Source organism: Balaenoptera borealis, assembly GCF_965194805.1.
Source record: "Balaenoptera borealis genome assembly, chromosome: 1".
Lineage (NCBI taxonomy): Eukaryota > Metazoa > Chordata > Mammalia > Artiodactyla > Balaenopteridae > Balaenoptera > Balaenoptera borealis.
The window spans coordinates 54,797,731-54,807,417 of record NC_138860.1 but is presented as its reverse complement, the minus strand read 5'-3'; the positions used below and the strand labels follow the sequence as shown (position 1 = coordinate 54,807,417).

Sequence of the window (9,687 nt, the reverse complement as noted above, 5' to 3'; positions counted from 1 at the left end):
CTTGTGCTCAACCTGCAGTTACCAACCTTCACCTGGGTGGAGGGCTTAGTTCCTATAGAAGAACTCAAAGATCTATTGTTATGTATATCCCTTGAGGAGGAACCAGGACTCTGCTTTATTTCTCCATTATTGTTTCTTGACTGCTTTTCCTTTGTTTCTGCATTCCCTCCATAATTAGTAATTGTTTGAATCTGACCTTTGGAACTCAGGGAAGCTCTAGGAGGCTGAAGCCTTTTTCCTATAAGCAAGAAAACAGGGGACTTGGAAAGGCTTTTTTGCCCAGGAGGGTCCCACTGGGGCCTGCTCAGTTTCACTATCTTTTAGGAATGGATAAGTATAATAGAGCCTGGGGAGAAAGTGATCCCTCATTCTGGTAAGAGAAAGCCTTGCATGTCAGTGAAGACATGATTTTTTCATACTTTCCAATGGAAACAGGCAGGAAAGCCAACTTCCCACAACTTACACTGAGTTAACTGGAGAATTTTTGGTTGTTAGGAGGGAATAATTTATAAATGTGGACATCCTGATGGCAGTAGGCAGAAAGAGAGTGAACTGAGACATTCTATTAATATCAAAGGAATCTGTGTAGGTGTCTATGGTACTGCTGTGCCAATGACGTATTAAAGACTTAAAGGACTGCCAACTTAGGAAGCAGGGGCTATTGTGTGAGTTAAGAGAAATCCAGGGCCTTTGTCACAGCATGCTGAGAAGACTGGGGCCCAATTGTCTTTGCCCCAGCTTAGGAGCAATTGTTCCATGCCAAGAGAGGCAAGCTGAGAGGGTCTCAGGCTGCTGCTTCCCCCCCACTTCACTGAGCACTCAGTTTTTACAGCAGGGGTGTCGCTCAGAGAGAAACTTGCCATTGTTCCCAACCCTAGCTTCAGAGCTTGGGCTCAGAAATTTTTCTTGGGGAGAGAAGTGGGCCATAAAACAGATAGCTCCTGATCTTTTCCCAAAGGAAATGACTTCATTTGTAGCAGAGTTTGGAGGAGTTCAAGTCTACGGGCCTGAACAGTAGAGGCTGTGATGAGAGGAAGTTGGATAGAGACCCGTGCATTTAATAAGGATACAGATCAGACTGTAGGCTGGCTGGTTTACGAGAGAGGACTGAGGAACAGGACAGCTGGGAGGACTCCTTTTGGAGTCACAAAAAAATATAGAACACTACCTTCAGAAACTATTTCTTTAAAGGAGTTACAGTTTGATGGGATTAGTTTATAGAGCAATTTATGCCCCAGGAGTTTGATACAAATAAATAAATAAATAAAGCAACTAACGAGCAATTAGTGGAGTTGGACCTCTGGGTGTGGTCAGGGAAAGAGAGGAAGAGAACAAGTTCATCCCAGAGTGACTGTGGGCATATCCAAAACTGTCACGCCTTAAGGAGCAATATGAGAAGTTTAACACTGTGTATATGTGTGTTTATGTGTGTGTGTATGCACATGAGTTGGCAGGGAGACTAGACTTCACTAAAATAATCCAGCCAATCACGTAACAAATTGAGTGGGGAGGCACTTGCTAGACTAGTGTTGCTGCTAGCAATCTGGGCCAGCACAGTGGCTGAACTTAATGTCCCTTCCAAATGTGGAAAAGTTTGGATGAAAATAAATGACAAATGAGAGAAGGAGAAATAATAGCTGAGAGTAAAGGAGTGTATAAGTGGGTTATGCAATGAGAGAAATCTGACCTCAACAGAGGCTCAGAGAAGGAGAATAATATTATTTCTTAGCATAATTATATCAGATGCCCAGACGGGCAAAGCTATGTTTGCCAAGACCACCCCTGCTTTTGATACCTGACGAAGTCAGATGGCAGCCTGCAAACCTGAGTCTGGGAGACGTTCTGGTCATAGGATATGTTTGATGAGCAGGATCAATGTTACTGACTAAATCAAGCCCTAATAATGTTCCAGTATCTTTGACTATTTTTCAGGCTCCATCTATCAATACTATAAAAGATATCATTTGGGAAGGGATTTCTGGGAACTGCTTCCTACTGGAATTTCAGACCCTGTGGTGGATGGCTCCCAGCAGACTGATTACCGTGTAGCTATAAACCTTGATGAGCAAATGCTTAGAAAGGTCCCTGGTTATAATAGACAGAATACAACGGCAGCCTGCCCAACATGCCACAGTGTGGTGTGCTATGCACAAACACAATCATCCTGGTTTTTGTGGATGGAAAGCTATAAGCAGAATGGGGAAAAACAATGGGTTCCTACTGGGATTAAAGCAGTGGGCATCATGTGGTGGATCTGGGTCCCCTGGGGAACAGTCCCACCCAGACAGGAAGGCTGTGGGAGGACCTATGACATACTCAAACTAAATTACAGCTGGCTTTGACCAACCAACCCTATTATGGGGTGCCCAATATTTTTGGGTACAAAATATGTATCCTAACTGCACCCAGGCTGTTAATAGGCAGTAGCAACAACGTGCATGGTGGATTAAACAACAATGGCCCACAAGTCAGAAAAGGGGAGATAGATGCCAGTCTAGGTATTCTGGGACAAGCAGAGTTTGCTTTTAATGAGGAGCAGCATTCAGAGAAAGAAGATTTATTCACTAGAATAGGCATATTAGAGGGAGTTCTCTTCCAGGCAGAAGGTAAAGGATAAGAGGCAGCTTGGAGAGATAAAGAAGCACCAGCAAACTGCATCAGGCCAACTCCACAAGTAATGCTTGGTAATGCTAGAACCCAGGGTTGGGAAAGGGCCTGCACCCTGACCTGACAGGTCCTCCTGACTATTTTAATATGGATAGAGGCTGAAGTGGCCAGGAAGCAATGGTCCTCTATCCTAGTCCCTGAGCCTCAAGGGGGCACACCTGTGGGAATCTTAAGGCCTGCGAGCTTATGGAAGTTCTCTGTGGGCACTTGTAACTTACCACCAATGTATAATGACTGTGCTTGCCCCCAGAATAAGTTGAAATAAAACATATCCTGCAGTATAGTTAGCAGGGATAGGAACTCACGTCCTCCCCTTTGGAGGAAGATGGGCTCTGCTATATTTATACACAATGAAAACCAGTCTCAGTACGAGACTACTGCCTACGAGATGGGAAGGGTGATTGATTTTTCCCTCCAATTAACTTGACTTAACCCAGATAAAACTAAGCCATGGCCAGCTGTAATGATACCTGTCTTTCTATAATAATTTCTGGTATGTGGGCAAGGGTAGATCTTGTTGGGAACACAAAGCATACACCTCTGTAATCCTTACCGATTTGTTCTGTAAGGAAGCTGAATTGTACTGACTATATGGCAGTGTGGTATTGTTGGAAAGATGCAACTGCCTCATGTCAATGTGTCTTATAATACTGATATTGATGATCAAATGTATTGCGAGATTAAGTTAAAGCCTCCTCGGGATGTAATACCTAAGGAGGAACTAGATCTAGCTAACCATAAGCTGATTTCTGTGCTAAATAGTTCTGCACAAGTTTATCATAAGGTATAAATAGCAATAGATCAAGGGAAAAAAAAATCAAACTAGTGCAAAAATATGAAATATGAAGATGTTTATAATGGCTTTATAGGATGAATTAGTTGAATTAGTTGTTTCTTTAAATTAGTTGAATTAGTTGTTTCTTTAAATCTGTCCCTACCCCACACTGGCTTCTTCAAATGTTAGGCATATTTGTATTGGTTCTGTTAAAAATAAACAACAGGTCTGAAATGGAGTCACTTGTGTTAAGGCCCCACATCAGCAAACCAAGACTTAATACCTAACCTAATTGCAGTTACAACCTCCTGCAGAAGTGTAACCTTTAATGAGTCAACCTGGAATTACCTGGTTAGCACTGAGGTATTTGGCCAACAGGCTCTTCCGTTCCCATTAAGAGAGTGGCCTTACCTAAAACAACGCATTCTTTGCTAATAATTTCCTTTTTCCTGCTCCCTCTCTGCCTTAAAAAAACTGAAAACCTTTCTTTTTCTGCAGCTAGATGAAGCTCCTTCTGTTTGCTAGGTTGGATGGTGCCCATTTCATGAGTCATTTAATGAAGCCAACTGGATCTTCAAATTTCCTCACTTGAATTTTTGTTATTTAACAGTAAGTACTATTGCTAGAACTGTTCTATAATATAAATGTTACACCAAATGTAAGTGCTTTGATAGGTATGATCATTTTGCTGTAAGGGCTCTGTGTTCAAAAACTAGGGGGTGACCCGTGATATTGAGATATAATAAGAAATATATATTTTGGTGCTTGTCTGTGATTCCTGCCTCTCAGCTCTCAAAACTTGTATTTTCCGAAGTGATTAGAGCAGTAGGGGCATCTTTTGTTTTATTTGGTTTTTGTCTTTGATTCCTGCAATAGTTTTAGAGTGATAAAGGTAAACTGGGTGCATTTTGTTATGCATAACAAACTGATTCAAACACACCTGAGTTTATGTGAGTGAGGAAATTTTTGGAAAGCCTCTGGATAACCTAAGGGTGGGGGCGGGTTGCCAGGGGAACCAACCAGGGTAATTAGAGGGTTGAAAAGTAGGTTGGTGAACAAGAACGCATCCATGTGTCAGGAGGGTGGCATACCACAAACTCCATGGGGACAGCAGCTCCTGAACTTGGAACCCTTTGGGACCTTGCCCTACCTGTTTCTCCATCTGGCTATTCATTTGTATCCTTTAATATCCTTTGTAATAAATTGGTAATCTAGTAAGTAAACTGATTTCCTGAGTTCATGAGGTGCTCTAGCAAATTAATCAAACCTGAGGAGGTTGTGGAACCCTCTGATTTATAGCCAGTCAGTCCTTCAGAAGTACAGGTAATATGCTGAACTTGGTAAGCAGTATCTAAAGTGAGGTGGGGAAGGAGGGGGGCAGTCTTGTGAGGCTGTGTCCTTAACCTGTGGGATCTGATGTTGACTCCAGGTAGATACAAAACTGAATTAAATTGTAGGACACCCAGCTGGCGTTGCACAATTGCTTGCTGTGGGGAAAACTCCCAAATACGGTGACTGAAAGTGAAATAGTACTGAAAGTACACAAGTATTCAGTGAGTAGTGAGTAAAGAAGGCTTTTATATACATAAATAAAAAACAATTCACCGTCTTCGCTGGAGAGTCGCCTCGATTTCCTGCTTCAATAGTGCGTGGAGGGAGCCCGCCTCCTCACCGCCTCAAGGGCCTTCACGTCCGCCCCAGCACCCGAGCCTCTTCTCCTCAGCTGCCTGCAGTGAGGACCGCGGCCCCCTCGCAGGTGCGCCAGAGCTGCCATGTGGACTCGGAGGCCGCCATCAACCGCCAGCTCAACCTGGAGCTCTACGCTACCTCTACATGTCAGACTACTTTGACAGCGATGACGTCGCTTTGAAGAACTTTGCCAAATACTTTCTTCACCAGTCTCCTGAGGAGAGGGAACCTGCTGAGACACTGATGAAGCTGCAGAACCAGAGAGGTGGCGGAATCTTCCTTCAGGATATCAAGAAACCAGACTGTGAAGACTGGGAGAATGGGCTGAATGCAATGGAATGTGCGCTACACTTGGAAAAAAATGTAAATCAGTCACTACTGGAACTGCACAAAATGGCCACTGACAAAAATGACCCCCATTTGTGTGACTTTATTGAGACCCATTACCTGAGTGAGTAGGTGAAATCCATTAAAGAAATGAGTAACCATGTAACCAACTTGCGAAAGATGGGGGCCCTCCTGAATCTGGCATGGCAGAGTTATCTCTTTGACGAGCACGCCCTGGGAAACAGTGACAACGAGAGCTAAGCTTTAGGCTGGCTTCCTGTAGCCATGGGTGACTTCCCTGGTCACCAAGGCAGTGCATGCATGTTTGAGTTTCCTTTACCTTTTCCATAAGTTGTACCAAAACATCTACCTAAGTTTTTTCGTTAGTACCATTCCTTCAGATAGAGTAATTTGGTACCCACCCCCCTCTTAAAAAACAAAGAAAAGAAGAAAAAAAAAGCAAATAACAAAAATAGCCCTGGAAAGGGGCTGGGAGGACCAGTATTGCAGTATTGCAGTTGCTGCAATATATTATGAAAAATGTCTATTTTTCAACAAAAAAGTTTGTGGCGTGCAAAAAAACAGGAAATTGTGACCTATACATACAACTGAAACTGTCTGTGAGAGTAAGTAGATGAGAGATTTAAGACAAAAAGACTTCAAAGTAGCCATTATAAATATGCTCATGGAACTAAACAAAAGCATGATTAAAGATGTAAGGAAGATATGATGACAGTGTGGCATCAAATAGAATATCAATAATGAGATAGAAATTATAAAGAAAAGCCAAATGCAAATTCCTTTGAATTTGAAGTTGAAAGTGTTGATGGAAAAAAAAATGCACAACCTAAAAGTTGAGGATTATGTTTTATTCAGCAGACTTGCTGAAGACTCAGCTACAGGAGGCAACCTCTCAGATAGCTCTGGGTACTACGCTTAAGAGGTAAGGGAGGAGCCAGGATATATAGGAGTTCAAACAAACAAACAAACCTGGTAGTCAAACGTCAAAAGATCACTGCTAATTAAAGAAAACCAGACATCTCAAGTGAATGAATTTTGTGCTTTTCTGTGTATGGGAAGGTGCAAAACTCTGGGTTCATTGAAATCATTCCTTTGATATGCACCTTAACTATCTAGGGCCAGTATCCTGTTTTCTCCATCCTCAATCCCCTCAGCATGCACAGCAGGGAGGGGCGGGGGGGGGGGGCAGCTGCAGTGTCTGATGGCCACAACATCCTTTGTTTACTGATATGGCAGGCCACGTCCACTAAAAGTACAGTAACTAAAATTTAAAAATTCGCTAGAGGGATTCAACAGTAGATTTGAATGGCAGAATATAAAGAATTAGCAAACTTGAAGACAGATTGTTAACCTTCCTATAAGTACACTTTAGCTCCGTCCAAAATATTTTGATGTATTTTTATTTTTATTTAGTTTCAAATATTTATTAATTTCTTCTGATTTCTTTGGTTATTTGGAAGCTTGTTGTTTAGTTTTTTGAGGCTTTTCTAAATATCTAATTATTATTGATTTCTGATTTAATTTCATTGTGCTTAGAGAAAATATTCTGTAAAATTTAAGATTTTAAATATTGAGACTTGTTTTATGTCCCAGCATAAGATCTGTCTTGGTTAATGCTCTATGTGCATGTGGAAAGAATGTGACTTCTGCAGTTTATTGGATATACTGTTCTGTAAAGGTCAGTTAGGTTAAAGTGGTTAATATTTTTAGATCTTCCACATTCTTCTAGGTTTTTATCTAGTTATTAAAGAGGAAATTGATATTTCTACTTTGTAAATTTGTCTTTTGGTCTCTTTAGTTCAGTCAGCTTTTGCTTCATCTATTTTTAAGCTCGGTTATTAGCCACCTACATTTTAGGTTTGCTATGTCTTCTTCATGGATTGACCTATTTATCATTATAAATGTCTCTATCTATGATAATTCTTCTTGTCTTGAGGTCCATTAAGTCTAATATTAATAAAACTCAGCTTTCTTTTGCATATCATTTACATAGTGTATCATTTTCATTCTTTTCTTTTTAACCTATTTTTTCTAACATTTAAAGATATTATTGATATGGTTGGATTTAGTTCTGTCTTGTTTGTTACTTGCTTTTTTTTTTTAATTGAAGTATAGTAGAAGCATAGTGTCGTGTTAGTTTTGGTGTACAGCAAAGTGATTCAGATATATGTATATACCTGTATATATGTATATATATATTCTTTTTGTTTTCTATGCCTGTCAGTGTGTTTCTGTTTTGTAAATAAGTTCATTTGTATCATAGTTTAGATTCCACATATAAGCGATATCATATGATATTTATTTTTCTCTGATTTGGTTCACTTGGTATGATAATCTCTAAGTCCATCCATGTTGCTGCAAATGGCATTAGTCATTCTTTTTTTATGGCTGAGTAGTATTCCATTGTGTGTGAGTGTGTGTGTGTATATATATATTATGTATATATATATTATGTATATATCACATCTTCTTTATCCGTTCATCTGTAGATGGACATTTATGTTGCTTTCATATCTGGGCTATTGTAAATATGCTGCTATGAACATTGGGGTGCATGTATCTTTTCAAACTAGAGTTTTCTCCAGATATATGGCCAGGAGTGGGATTGCTGGATCATATGGTAACTCTATTTTTAGTTTTTTAAGGAACCTCCATACTGTTTTCCATAGTGGCTATACCAATTTACATTCCTACCAGCAGTGTAGGAGGGAGGGTTTCCTTTTCTCCACACCCTCTTCAGCATTATTGCTTGTAGATTTTTTAATGATGGCCATTCTGACTGGTGTGAGATCGTACCTCACTGTAGTTTTGATTTGCATTTCTCTGATAATTCGTGATGTTGAGCATCTTTTCATGTGCCTATTGGCCATCTGTATGTCTTCTTTGGTTCTGCCCATTTTGGTTCGGTTGTTTGCCCATTTTTTGGTTCGGTTGTTTGATTTTTTTGTTATAGAGTTGTATGAGCTGTTTGTATACTTTGGAAATTAAGCCCTTGTCAGTTGCACCATTTGCAAATATTTTATCCCAGTGTGTAGGTTGTCTTTGCATTTTGTTTATGGTTTCCTTTGCTATGGAAAAGCTTGTAAGTTTGATTAGGTCTCATTTGTTTATTTTTGCTTTTATTTCTTTTGCCTTGGGAGACTGATCTAAGAAAATATTGCTACGATTTATGTCAGAGAATGTTTTGCCTATGATCTCTTCTGGGGGTTTTATGATGTCATGTCTTATATTAGGTCTTTAAACCATTTTGAGTTTATTTTTGTATATGGTGTGAGGGAGTGTTCTAATTCATTGATTTATATGTAGCTGTCTAGCTTTCCCAAAACCACTTGCTGAAGAGATAACATACTCTCTTGACCATTGTAGCTGTATACTAAGTTTTGAAACCAGGTAATGTGAGCCCTCCAACTTTGTTCCTCAGTATTATGTTGGCTATTCTAGGTATTTTGTCTTTCTTTATATATTTTAGAATCATTTTGTCAGTAGCTACAAAATAGCTTACAGGGATTTTGATTGGGATTGCATTGAATCTATAGATCATGTTGGGGAGAACTGACATCTTAACAATATTGAGCCTTGTAATATATAAACATGGAATATCTCTCTGTTTATTTAGAGCCTCTGATTTTTTCATCAGAATTTTGCTGTTTCTACGTATAGATTTTGAACATATTTTGTTAGATGTATAGCCAAGGATTTTATTTTGGGGTGGCTGTTATATGTGGTTTAAAACATTTTTTAAACTCCAATTGTTCATTGCTGGTGTATAAGAAAGCGATTGACTTTTACATATTAACCTGTATCGCGCAAACTTGCTATGATTTCTTCTTAATTCCAGAAATTTTTTTGTCAGTTTTTTTGGATTTTCTACGTAGGCAATCATGTCATTTGCAAACAAAAACCATTTTATTTCTTCCTTTCCAATTTATGCCTTTTGTTCCTTTTCTGGTCTTATTACAGTAGCTAGAACCTCCAACATAATATTGCTATGGACTGAATATTTGTACTTCTCCCAAATTTATATATTGAGACTGTAATCCTCAATGTGATGGTATTTGGAGGTAAGGGCTTTGGGAAGTAATAAGGGTTATATTAGGTTATGAGGGTGGGACCCTCATGATAGGATTAATGCTCTTTTTTTTTTTTTTTTTAGATTTTTTTATTTATTGATTGATTGATTGCTATGTTGGGTCTTCGTTTCTGCGCGA

At 39.5% G+C, this 9,687-nt stretch overlaps 1 pseudogene across 1 annotated transcript; it reads left to right on the top strand.

The window, feature by feature from the left end:
* The first annotated feature begins 5,006 nt into the window (after positions 1–5,006).
* LOC309634911 (ferritin heavy chain pseudogene) lies at positions 5,007–9,618 on the top strand (annotated as a pseudogene). The gene has a single exon. The product of its transcript is annotated as a ferritin heavy chain pseudogene (transcript).
* The last annotated feature ends 69 nt before the right edge of the window (positions 9,619–9,687 follow it).